The sequence below is a fragment of the Protopterus annectens genome, chromosome 7.part0 (assembly GCF_019279795.1).
Source record: "Protopterus annectens isolate FY-2018-M chromosome 7.part0, PAN1.0, whole genome shotgun sequence".
NCBI classification, from domain to species: domain Eukaryota; kingdom Metazoa; phylum Chordata; order Ceratodontiformes; family Protopteridae; genus Protopterus; species Protopterus annectens.
This window is the reverse complement of record NC_056739.1, coordinates 953787910-953801483: the sequence shown is the minus strand read 5'-3', so window position 1 is coordinate 953801483 and position 13574 is coordinate 953787910.

The following is a 13574-nucleotide window of genomic DNA, read 5'->3' as shown; positions in this document are numbered from 1 at the left end:
TGGTTTGGCATCTATGTATCTAATGGACACAGGTAACCTGCAAATGGTTAATCTCCCAAGCCCCTACTTACACTTATCAAGGGTATCAGAACTTGTCAGAGATTTGGGATGCATGGCTAGTCTTAAAAAGGCCCTAGTGGTCATTAGCTTAGTAAATACCTATGAACCTATTTTTCCTATGGAGAAATTGTGTTTATTTTACTTTTAGGACTGAATAAGTGTTGTGTTTTTACTATGTTTTCTATGGAAGAAGTTACTTTTAATGACTTTACATTTTTACTGGCTTATGCAGCTTGTTTTCCCTGAGAAAGATGCATAATTTCTGGCTTGACCATGGATCAAACTACCAGTCCCACAATCAGTTCTTCAAGCCACAAAATGAAAACATGAAGTAAACAGCCTTTGGCATCACAACAGGCTATCAGTTTGCTTCTGTCTCAGGTGGGTGACTCTGCTATGTTGATAGCATGTTCGTTAGACCACTCATCTTTTACCTCAGATTCCTCTGGTGAAGTAGCTACAGTTGCTATTGACAGGGGGTTAGCCACTTTCACTGTGGCTGTTGGGGGTCCCCTCAGTGGCAAGGAAGAGCCACTCTTGTTGTTCCTGGGAGTGGAAATAGGGAAGACTCTCCTGTTTAGTCAGAATGTTGTCTACATTCCTGAGGAAACTGCCATTGCCACAAGTAAGCAAAACAACTCACAGAAGAAGGATAAACAATCCACAACCAGCCACAATAAAAAGGTTTAATATAAAATAACATACAAAACACTCTGGTGCCACCAGCCACAGTAAAAAAGTTTAATATAAAATAACATACAAAACACTCTGGTGCCTCGGCACACAGCCTTCCAGGAGTAATACCACATTTGCCACAAATAACACTGTTTACCCAACTTTTCCTGTCAAAAAGAAACAGAAAACTGAACATGTTTCTACACCTGCTCAAATTTCCTTAAACAGGAGTAGTTTACTATATCTGGCCCAGGGTTTAATTCGGGCTATTGATCCTTCTTATAAGGTGATTTCTGGAAAATGAAAGAGAAATGCCTCTTTTTCTGAATAGAGTCAAGATTCTGAATCTGGAGAGGAAAAGAGGGACAGACAGGGTTTTTTTCTGTGATTCAGACTCTTATTCTGCCTTTGGGAGTTTCTCTTTTTCAGAGATTATTTCCAGAATGTTCCTGTGTTTTCAGAGAGAGAGAGAGAATACTGAGGTTTCTCAGTCCATCAGAAAATACTATGAGTTGAGAGAAGGAATTTACATAACCTCCTCCTTTCCTCAATTTGTCAGCTTTGGGAGATGTGTGTGTCACTGCCTGCAATTTTTGTAATACTCAGCCTGCTACCCCTAAAAAGGCAGAAATAATGCATAAAATTCCTTGGTCTTTCATACACTCTTCCCAAACTTGACCCATTTGCTATAGCTTTAGTTAATCATTCTGCTAAGCATTTGGTAAATTCCAATCCTACTCTTTCTGGCAAGAATGGAACGACTATTGATAAGTATGGGAAAAAGTGTTTGCTTCTGCAGCTTTGATTTTCAGAATTTTGAATTGTCAGACTCATGTAAGTTTATTCTTATTGCGAAGGTATGAGGAATGTTTTGTCTGTTTCTTCTTGTGATGAAAAATCTACTTTAAATAATTAAGTTTCTTCCATTTTACAGGTCACAACTCATTGTTTATAGTGTGTGTATGACTCACCTGATACTTCTTCCAGGCATACCTCTCAACATGGAAACATAAAAAATCTGGACAAGGCCCATGAAAAACAGGTACAAATCTGCACTCTGATTAATATAAAATTTGCATGCATAATTATGTAACCCCACCTACTCCAATGGAATTGTGGCATACCAACTTTCAAACGCAAACTGAAGAGCAGACAACCAAAATATGGCACCAGAGTCCTTCTGCAGCCATTCCAATGTCCCATTACCTTGCTATTTCACCCCATTTACCATAAACACTAATATGTGCATACTGCTTTACTTCTGCAATGATTATTTGGATTTTATTTTTACATTTTATAGCACAAATGCACAAACACTAATAGACATCTGCTAATCAAAGCAATTTTGTCTCACAATGCAAATAGACTTGGCATTAAAACTTATCTGCCCTTGAAACTCACATTCATTGAATCAGCATTGAAACCCACACCACATCCAAAGAAAATGCATCTGGCCAGTGGTGGATAAAGATTACCTTTGGGCTGTTTTCAAATCATAGGCCCCTTGCACACAAAACCTGAAACATACATGTGTTCTTTGATACACCTTCCTGACTTTATTAAATTATATTCCTTGTATAATACAGCACACTTATTAGACTTAGAGTGCATTTTAAATTTATTGTTTGAACATTTTTCCAGTAGGCAATGAAACATAACGATTGAACCAATAATAACAAAACTGCCCAATTCAGATAATTTCCCTCATAAAAGTCTACTTCCACATACACACACTAATATATATATATATATATATATATATATATATATATATATATATATATATATGTATATATATAATGACAGTAGTGTAAGTCATAGGCATCTTGCACAGCTTCTCACACTTATTTTTCAATTTTAGTTTTTTTTTTGGGGGGGGGGGGCAAAAGGCCAAAAACCAGGGACACATTTTAAACATTGCTTGTATAATTTTGGAAAGTTGCTAGAATGAAATGTTGCATTACCACCATGCATTTCACTGCCAAATCTTGAACCCAGGACCCTGTACACTACAGTCAGAGCAACATAAAACTATGCCAAATCAGCAGTTTTCTGAACAATAGAAAGACTGAAACTTAAATGTCTATCATTTAGTAAATTCAGTTCTCACTTCTCACCATAGCTCTGAACCTCTTAGCACAAAAAAATGGACAAAGCCAATAATGGGGGAATACAGTCCCAAAAATAGGGACACATTTCAAATACTGATCTTATAAACTTAGACAATTGCTAGAATAAAAGGTTTTGTGTTACCATTTATTTTCTGAAGAATATGAAGTCTGAAATTCAAATGCATATCATTATTTAGTGAATTCAATCCTTCAGTGATTTGCCACATAAATCCTGGAAAAACACAGATTTTATGAGGACCAGAACAAAAGTATGAGGCATACATTCACAAGTGGTGGTGGTTAAGGATTTAGGCTCTTTTTACCTGTACCCAAGGTACAGGGTTTGAGCCTGAGTACTTCTAACCACCAGGTGTATTCACCTGGGGCATTTTCATGCACACACACCACAAATGCACACAGATACATAACACACAAATTATTTTCTATCCTATCTACCCTTATTTCCTGCAATATGTACTAGCATCCTACCTCTCTTCATGCCATGTCATACTAGCCTCCCCTCACTTCTACCGACATATTACTCTGCATCAGTTTAAGGTCTCCTGCTTCCTTTCACGTACCATATCTTCATGGTCCCTTCCCACTTCTTCTAAATCTGAACTTACAATCCTGCAAGTAGCTACCTCTCTGCACCTAAATCTCCATTCCCCCTAATATCTCCCACCCACACTTGAGTATAGTAGTGGAGTTAAACTAGTCCACACCCCCAACTTCTTACAAATCTTCTTTTATCTTTTATACTGTCGAAAGCTAAACACCTATCTGTATGACCTATCTATTTTAATAGATCCCAAGTCCTCCTCTACTTCTCCTTGACTAACCATTTCTCCTGGAAGCAATCTCCTTTCCTCATCTTTGGACGTCATATTTATATTTTTCTTCACAGTATTAAGATACTGTTCTCCCCAGGGCAAACACAGTTCCAAAATTAAGGTGATAAGTCTATCAAACACCTTAAAAGTTTATTGTGATCTCTTCTGTCAAACCCAGATAAATTCCCATACACTCCATGAAAGCAATACTCAAACTAGTCATCTCACTTATAATAAGCAAGTAAACCAGGTTTAATTGTCCCCCCTCCCTTTATGCTAGAACATAATATATTACACATTCAACATTGCTCTCACAAATCTGAAATTTCAGTAACATTGCTAATAATGAGTTTGCAATTTTAAGGGTGTTATCCCCCCATTAACTATCCTAATGCCTTCACTATGGACCTGGGCAGAACAAAAAAAAGAAAGAAAGAAATCCATAGTGTGGCTGCATGTCTTCTCAGTCACTACCCCACAAAGTGCATATTTACATGGCCTGTCTGTGCTTTCACTCTAACAATTCGTATATAGTGCACACACACACACACACACACACACACACACACACACACACACACACACACACACACACACACACACACACACACACACACACACACACACACACACACACACACACACACACACACACACACACACACACACACACACACACACACACACACACACACACCAGTTCTATTCAAATACCTGAAATGCTCAATCAAAGCAGTCCGTTCATGATATCCATGTTTGTAGATCCAATTCTAGCAACAGTTTCCTTCCCTCTCTGCAGCAGTATCCAGAAGATAATATCCTTCCCGCTTGCAAGCAGTACCCAGAATTTAATAAATAAAATAAGAAGCAGTCCCTCCCACTCTACAGCAGTACCATAAGAAGTGGTCCATCCCACTTGCAAGCATTACCCAAAATAAAATAAGACGCAGTCCTTCCCGCTCGCAAGCTCTGCAGCAGTACCATAAGAAGCAGTCCTTCCCGCTCATAAGCATTACCCAGAAGATATTAAATAAAATAAGATGCAGTCCTTCCCGCTCGCAAGCTCTGTAGTAGTAGCATAAAGAAGCAGTGCTTCCTGCTTGCAGATCCATTCAAGCAAGCCAGAAATGTGTGCATGTGAGCCCTTGAGCTCAATACCGACAAGGTGACGGATATGATGTCATCCCGCACATGATGACGTCAGCTCAAAATGCAGAAAAAAAATTAAAAAAAAAAGCTGGAAAAAATTTGGAAATGAAGGGGTCATTATTTGGACCCCAAAAACCAAGTAATTCGGTACGGTTGAGAGATATACTTCCAGGGCTATGGCCACTGCTACTGCATCTACATGTTTAGACAGCTTGCTTATCTTATAGAGTCTGTTTCAAAGTGTCAGGAATCTCTCATTGGGGCAAGAGATCTCTTACACAAGTTGGGATCCCAAGAGAATATTCAAAAGTGTTTTTGATTCATTCATATAGGATGGTGTTCCTGGGGTGTCAGCTGGACACCTCAGTTCAAAGAGTATTTAATCTATTTAATCCATTGGAATAAATAGAGCTATTTCTAAGGATTTCCACTCAGACTTTGGTCACTGTGAGGAAATGCCTCAGGATTTGGAGTCAAATGGCATCTATGGATTCTCATGATACCCCTGGCAAAACTCCGCATGAGAATGATACAATGGTATCCAAAGTCTGTGTAGTCCCAACATCCTTTGACTTTTCAAATCCCAGTGCTGGAATTTTTCAGAGGAGTAATCACTAGGTGGAGACAGCATATTTTCCTAAATCCAGGTCTCCCCTTCTCCATCACTGAATACAAAAGTCTGTGCAAGTACAGCCAAGTGCAAAGGCAAAATGATAAATCCAAACAGCAGCAGCCAGCACTTCAAATCAGCAAAACCATTTATTTAATATTATTTAATTGAGGAACAGACCAGTTTTGACAACTCCATGCCTTCATCAGTGTTAAAGTTCCAAACAACAATGCCACATTTAAATATGCAAGTAATAGAAAATCACCACCCATTTAAAGAGACAGCATTACTTCATTGAGCTCCAGTGAAAATAAAGCCCCCGATCTCACTGTCCAGGAATGTTCCTTATTATTCAGGATACCATGCCAACCTAACTTATTACATGAAGATAGATTATTCCTCCTCTTCTCCCTCCCCACTCCAAAGCAGTTAGTCACCACAGATGCCTCAGACTTTGCTTGGAGAGCAGTTTCAGGATGGATAAATGTGTAAGATGTGTGGGACATCAACAACAGATGCAAGCACATAAATATAAAAGAGATACTTGCACTGATCAAAGCACTCCACCCACTGAATTATCATTGTGCCCTGGATCTCTTCAAGTTGTTAGAGACAATACCACAGTCATAGGGTACGTCAACAAGCTAGGAGGAACAAGGTCTTGCCTTTTTGCAGGCTAGCCATGTTAGTTTGTGTGGCAGAAAAACTGACAAGGACAAGGATAGACTCTCAAGACTGGAAACTAGATCAGAGTATTTCAAAATCTGATCTGTGAGGAGTCCTTCAAGTAGAGTTTTAGGATGCATTTTTCCACTGCTGTAAAGGCTGCTGTTTTACAGTTGTAATGCTCTATATACATTGTATCTGCTGTTTTCAGTGCTTTTAGACTCCTACTTTTGTGATTCCCTAACATCAGGGCCTCAAACCAGTAACTGTACATTAAGAGGGTTAAAATCTGCACTTTTCTGGCAGAAGAAGGCTTTTTTCACCTATCTGAGTTGGGAAGTACTGGTAGAAAACTTACTGTGTGCTTACCTGATTGACCTGTGGGTATGCATAGTTTAATACTTGCTTTTTTCTGCTTCTATATAAGCCTTACATTTGCACTATGTCATGCTTCGCTCAGTGACAGATAGTGGTGCAATGTATATGTGCAATCACTAGAAGTTGACCTTTTCCCTATAAGAATTACCTCTGAAATTTTCTGCAGTGATGTGCTACTCAAGGAGCTACTGGTTTGCTCACTGAGCAGCATTTCATCATTTAGGTAGCTTCAGATTGTAGTATTATAGCACTCAGATCATCTGCTGCCCAAAGAATAACTTGTTTGCTGGTGTAATTCTAATTTTCAAAGTTTCAAAATGTCGACTTTCTTATGGCCAAAACCATAAGATCAAAGTTTTGAAACTACAAACAACTGCATAGAAACAGCAGTAACAGACCTAAACAACCAGAAAAATAAACTACCCTGGTGGACTCCTGGTATACATAGGTTGTACAACAAAAGAAAGAAAATCCTGTCTAGAAGTAAGATAGAATGTGTACAACAAAGCAAAAACTCATCAGTCTAAATAAACAAATTAGGGGACAAGCCCCAAAATTATATTCAGGAAAAGGGAGAACTTGAAAATTTATTGGAGGTTACGAGATCCACCATAATTAAAAATCCTGAAATGTTTAAATGTCTCAGCTGCCCATACTGGAAATGCATACAGGAAGGACCAAGTGTAGAAATTAATGGCAAAGTTTTGAAAAGCAGTAATACATATAATTGCCAATCTAAAATTGTAGTTTATCTAGCTATATGCCAACTATGTCCTTCCTTCTATGTAGGAAAGACAGAACATAATCTAAATGATAGGATTTACGAACACATGCACAACATTTCAAAAAACAAAACAGAAAATGCACTAGCTAGACATGTAAGTGGAAACCCTAGCCACACCTTCAAATTCTGCGTGATAGAACAAGTTTACACTGACCCAAGGGGTGGACAACTAACAGTAATTCTTGAACAGGCAGAATTACTGTGGCAAATCCACTTGAATGCATATATTACCCAAGGATTGAATGACATGTGCTGAATTCATTGCATGCTAAAAATTGCAAAACTTGAGGAGATAAACGTTCTAAAATATGCTCTATAATAACTTTTAATATATGTGTTTTATACAATGTTTTTCTAAATAATATTTTACATTGGTTAAATAATTGGGACTTTTTACAATGTTTTTATACCTATGTAACAGTGAAGAATGACTTTGGATGGTATTGTAGTGATGTTCCTTTAAGAGCTTACTACTGAAAAATTACATGGGAGAACTGGGAGGGGTATTTAAAACTCTAATTTTACTTGTTTTTTATGTGAAGAAGTTCAAGTTAATATACTGGACAAAAAGTGCTTTATTTTATCCATTAAATACAGTTATTTCATCTGGAGTCTACCGTTTTATTTGCTTGAACCAGTTGCCAGTGTTTTATCTTTGGTTGTCTTTCGTTTTTGAGTGTTATAAGTTACGCTTAAGTATGGTCATTGAGGAGCTCTGTTTTACAAGAACTGGGAGTTTCTTCCAGAGGAGTGGCAATCTCTGGGAGACATATCTGTCTCTCCAGCATGTTCTGTTAATGTCCAGGCTAGGTTAAGATCCCTCGAGCAAGTGAACCTTGTCCCATTTGACTTGCAGATGTGCAGCATTTCCATTAGTGCAGGGTCCTAGACTGCTTTGAGGGACAGGCACAAGTTGCCTCTCAGCAGCCTATAAGATACAGAGTACAGTAACAGGGCCATACCTCTCAACCTGGAATAATCAAAAATCTTGGAAAAGGCCCATGAAAAGCAGGTACAACTAGCCAAAAATCTGTACGCTGATTAACAAAAATTTGCATACAGAATTATATACAGCTGAATTTCACCTGCAGTTGTAAAGGTTCACAAGGAACAAATACACGGAGTTAAATTTATGTAAGGCAATTTCCAAGACTCGAACTAATAACTTAATTTGTTAAGTCGTGCATCAGTATGTTTTGTTTTGTAGTGTTGAATCTGCTGGAAGGATATCCCCACCCCCACTTACTCACCCACACTCACAGGCCTTTTACTGCTGAAGGTGAAGCTACATTAACACTTCAGCATATTTTACTCTTATCAGTGTAATATATCCCTTGAAAGACATTGAAAAGCCCATAACCATAAAATTAGATGCTTTGACTTGCGTCAAGTATATAGAGTTCAGACACCTTATCTTTGTATTCATGAACATTCTACCTCACTGATTGTTTATGGTGGTAAACCATCTGGTGGGGGAGGGAGTAACTGCTTGCCACTGAAGGAACTGACTGGTCCTCCCTGCACCCCAGCTTGTTCTCCCACTACTTTTTCCTTTGTGGCTCCAAATTCAGAGTCACTTCACTACCCCTTGTCGCAAGTGTTCTCTCCATCCAGCTGCTTCACTCTGCAAATGTCTTAACAGTTATGGTTTATTTCATTTTGTTTCAAACTTGTTCTAGAAAAACACAACTAAGATTTTACTGTGTTTAATTTTGGCTAAGTGTTGTGTCTTTTGCTGTTAACGTGTAGTAAATATATCAGCATATGTGTACTGACTTTTTACTCTAGACTGCAGTAGTAGCAGAAAAATGTTGTCTTTCTGCTGTTAATGTGTAGCAATTATATTAGCAAGTTTCTACTAGCTGTGTGTTTTACAGTAGGATTCAATGAAACCATCAGATTTATTTTGTTGTTTGCACTGCAGTTACATCAAGTAAGTCTGCAGTCTGTTGCCATCTGGCTAAGAGTTTTTTTCTTTCTGCTACTCTGCAGTGCAAATGTTTGTTATGTATATATACTTCAACTCACTTCTACTGAACGCGTCTATTGTAATGCCTGATTTTATGTTTGTATGAACAGCACAGTTACTGGATAATGTAGGTGATTGCTAATATATGTGAGTTTCTGTTTATGAAGAGTTTTGTCGTTGATTAGGGTTGCTTCCTTTTTTCATATATGCTGCACACTCCAGCTGGCTGCCTTTTCTAAGTGCTTAAATATCAGATTTACAGACTGTATGTTGTGTAGCAAAGAGTGGAAACTAACAGATAGGCTTACTACCTGTCCCTCTTACATCTGTAAGCCTACACTTCCATAACCCCACACTTGCATGCATACACATATCTCTTGTTAGTTTAGTTTATTTTTCTTTCTGTCCTGTGATGCCCCTGCACTGGCCCAGTAATCAAGGAGCCTCAATCCTCACTACCAGCAACAGTGAGGGACGTGCACAATGGGAGGATGAAAAGTACACACACAGTAAAGTACAATTTCCCTTAAGAACACACAGAGATCACAATCAGTCTGGGGGCTGGTTTCTCCCTCTTTCTCCAGATCCCCAATAAGACTTCCCACTGGCACAGCTATAGGGTTAAGAACTCAGCTGATCGGTCAAGCCAAGAGCTCCAGCAACCTCTCTGTCCAACCAGTGCTTTCTGTCCCTGCCCAAGTAGCTCTCACACATACACACACACACACACACACACACACACACACACACACACATACACACACACACACACACACACACACACACACACACACACACACACACACACACACACACACACACACACACACACACACACACACACACACACACACACACACACACACACACGCACACACACACACACTTTGAAAGTTGATTTATATACAAACACATACACACATACCTGAGGAAGACTGGCACAGGTTTACTAGCTATGCCCCCTCTGCCCAGACTATAAGGTAGTTATCACTGGCACCAACCCCTACTTATCAGCTACTATAAAGGCCCTTACAAAAGGTGACCAATCCTACTGTGTAATGTTACTATTATCCAAATAGTAAGTGTGACCAAGACCAAGGCTATTTAGGAGTGGCCTGTACAGTGTCACCAAATCCATATGCAAGGAATCTAAGCTTAAATATCTGTAAACAAAACCAGCCACAATTAAAAAGTGTAAATATATTTAATAATAAATAATAAAAGAACAAGGCAATACTCAAACAACACAGTAACTATAGAGTTCAGAATCACAGGAAATATTTTAAAACAATATCGGAGGACAGTCTCAAATAAATACAGAAAACGTCTAAACTAATCTTTACTATATTTCTATCTATATCTAAAGGATACTATGCCCTGGGTAACCTACTTACAGAGCAACATGCAGGCAGAAGTACTGAGTGAATGTTTCTAGGTCCAAGACAAGATACAAAATGCACACTCTATGAGAGAGTTTCCAAATTAATATCAAAACATTACTGCTGGGTTAGCCTGGATGACATCACTCTTTGCCACCTGCCTTCAGTTCCCACGCTAACAGAAACTTAACAAATTGTAACATTTATCTGTGAAAAATACATATTTCTCAGATCTTTACACAGAACTGGAAGTTGTAAAACAATTAAATACTTTTACATTTTAGACCTAGTAATTACTTCTCTCCAAGACAATAGAAAGAAACTTCTAGCTCTAGACATTGTGTCTGCTTGCTGCCCTGAAACTACTTTTTATACCACATCCTAAAACACTTTTAATTTCAACTTATTTTCTTGAAGTTTTGCAAGTTAACTCTGTATGTTCCAGATTCTACTGCTAAAACATACATTTGCACAAGTATATAGTTATTATACATTTCTGTTCTTTTCCAGTAGGGTACACTGTGGTTACATTCTTGAAGCTCAGTACATAACATACAGTTCTCTTATACTTGTAAGACAAGTAATATGAATCATATTACTATTCACAAGTGACATATGATTATTTACAAAATTCCAAATAGTTGGGCTGACAGTATTTCCTTTTGTCACATTTCTATATAAAACATACGAATATTTTCAAGTGACATATAATTATTTACAAAATTCCAGATAGCTGGACTGGCAGTATTTTTCTAGTGTCACATTTCTTCTCTCCCCGAAAGCTCAAACTAGTTTTTCAAGTGACCCTTGAGAAACATTGCTTGAGAGGGTTCAACCAGTTTGGGAATACCTTACCCCATTTCCTGTCTGGAGATTCCAGCTGCCTTGGCATTGCTGACCCCAGTACCATGTTGCACTGTCCATCATATGCCTGCAACCCTGGGCTCCACCATAGTAACTTTGAATTTTGCTGGCTGGCTCGATGTAACCATGTTAAGGGATTGTGGTCTGTAACTACGGTGAATTTCCTTCCATACATATAAGGCTGAAGTTTCTGCAGTGCTCACACTATGGCTAGGCATTCCTTTTCTACAGCTGCATAACATTCCTCTCTTGGTTCGAGCCTGCAACTGAGATATACCACTGGGTGCCCTTCTCCCTCTGAGGAAACCTGGGAAAGTACAGCCCCCACCCCATGGTTTGAAGCATCCACCTGCACAACAAATTATTTGATGATATCTGTACTGGCTAACACAGGGGGTCCTCCCAAACATCCTTTAAGCTTCTGGAATGCCTGCTCACATGCTGGAGACCATGCTACTTTATCTGGCCTGTTTTTCCTTGTCAGGTCTGTGAGGGGAGCATGTATGGTATTATAATTGGGGACAAACTTTTTGTAGTACCCTGCTGTCCCTAAGAATGCCCTCATCTGCTTTTTGGTAACAGGGACAGGCCATGTCTGAATGGCTTCCACTTTGTCAGGTTCTGGTCTGTTCTTACCACTCCCCACTCTATGTCCCAGGTAGGAGACCTCTGCCATACCCACCTGACATTTACTGGGTTTAATGGTCAACCCTGCCCTTTATAGTTTGCCAAGCACCTCCCTGACATGCTGAAGGTGCTCTTGCCAGGAATGGCTGTTGATGGCAATATCGTCTAGGTAAGCAAGGGCAAAATCTCCTGCTCCTGCTAGGATATGCTCTACCAGCCTCTGGAAAGTCATTGGGACATTTTTCATCCCAAAGGGCATCTTTGTGAACTCATACAAGCCAAAAGAAGTCAAAAAGGCTGTCCTCTGTCTAGTACTGGGAGTCAACGGCACCTGCCAGTAACCCTTGGTAAGGTACTAGCCCAACACAGCTGCTCTAGGGCTTCATCTGACCTAGACATGGGGTAAGCATCTGACGACTGTTTAATTTCCTGTAGTCCACACAGAACTTGGTGCTGCCATCCTTCTTTGGTACCAGCACCACTGTGAAGGCCCAGGGACTGCTGGACTCCTGAATTACCTCTACTTCCAACATTTCCTGTATCTCCTCCCTCAGAGTCTGTTAGACTCTTTCAGGAACCCTATACAGGGCCTGCTTAATGGGGCTTTAGGGTCCTGTTTCCACACTGTGCTGCATCAGGTAGATGCAGCCTGGTTTCTCAGTGAACATGTCCCAAAACTCGTGTAACACTTCTCATATTTCTCAAACTTGGGTAGTGGATAGCTGTTGGGACATTGCTACCCCTTCCACTGAGGTGTCAGTCTGAGCCTCACTGAGGAGATCAGTCACCAGATCCCCCTCAGAATCCTCCTGCATTCCACTGCAAATACTCAGCACAGGGGCATCCCTATCATGATAAGGTTTCATCATGTTAACATGGTACAATTTCTGCCCCTGCCTCCTGCTTAGTAGCTCTACCATGTAGTTAACATCACTGACCTTTCTTACCACATTGTAGGGTCCCTCCCAAGCTGCCTGCAGCTTGTTGTGTCTAAAGGGAATGAGAACCATTACCTGCTGACCTAGATCATACTCTCTAGCTCAAGCATTCCTGTCATACCAGACCTTTTTCTGCTTTTGGGCTTTTGCCAGGTTCTCTTGGGCCAAGCTCATGAGTTTCCCAAGCCTTGTCTTGAGGTTTAGGGTATATGTCACAACAGACTTCTTGTGGGACTCACACTTACCCTCCCACTCATCTCAAATTAAATCTAGAGGTCCCCTCACCCTATGCCCATACAGCAACTCAAAGGGTGAAAAACCTGTGCATTCCTGGGGCACCTCTCTTTAAGCAAACAACAGATGGGACAAATATTTGTCCCAGCCCCTCTTAAACTGGTCTGCAAATGCTCTCATAGCATGGACTTGAGTGTAGAGTTTAACCTCTTAACAAAACCATTAGTCTGGGGATGGTTGGGGGTGGTATTTAGGTCCTTCACCTCACAGTACTTCCACAGACATGCCAGCAGGTCT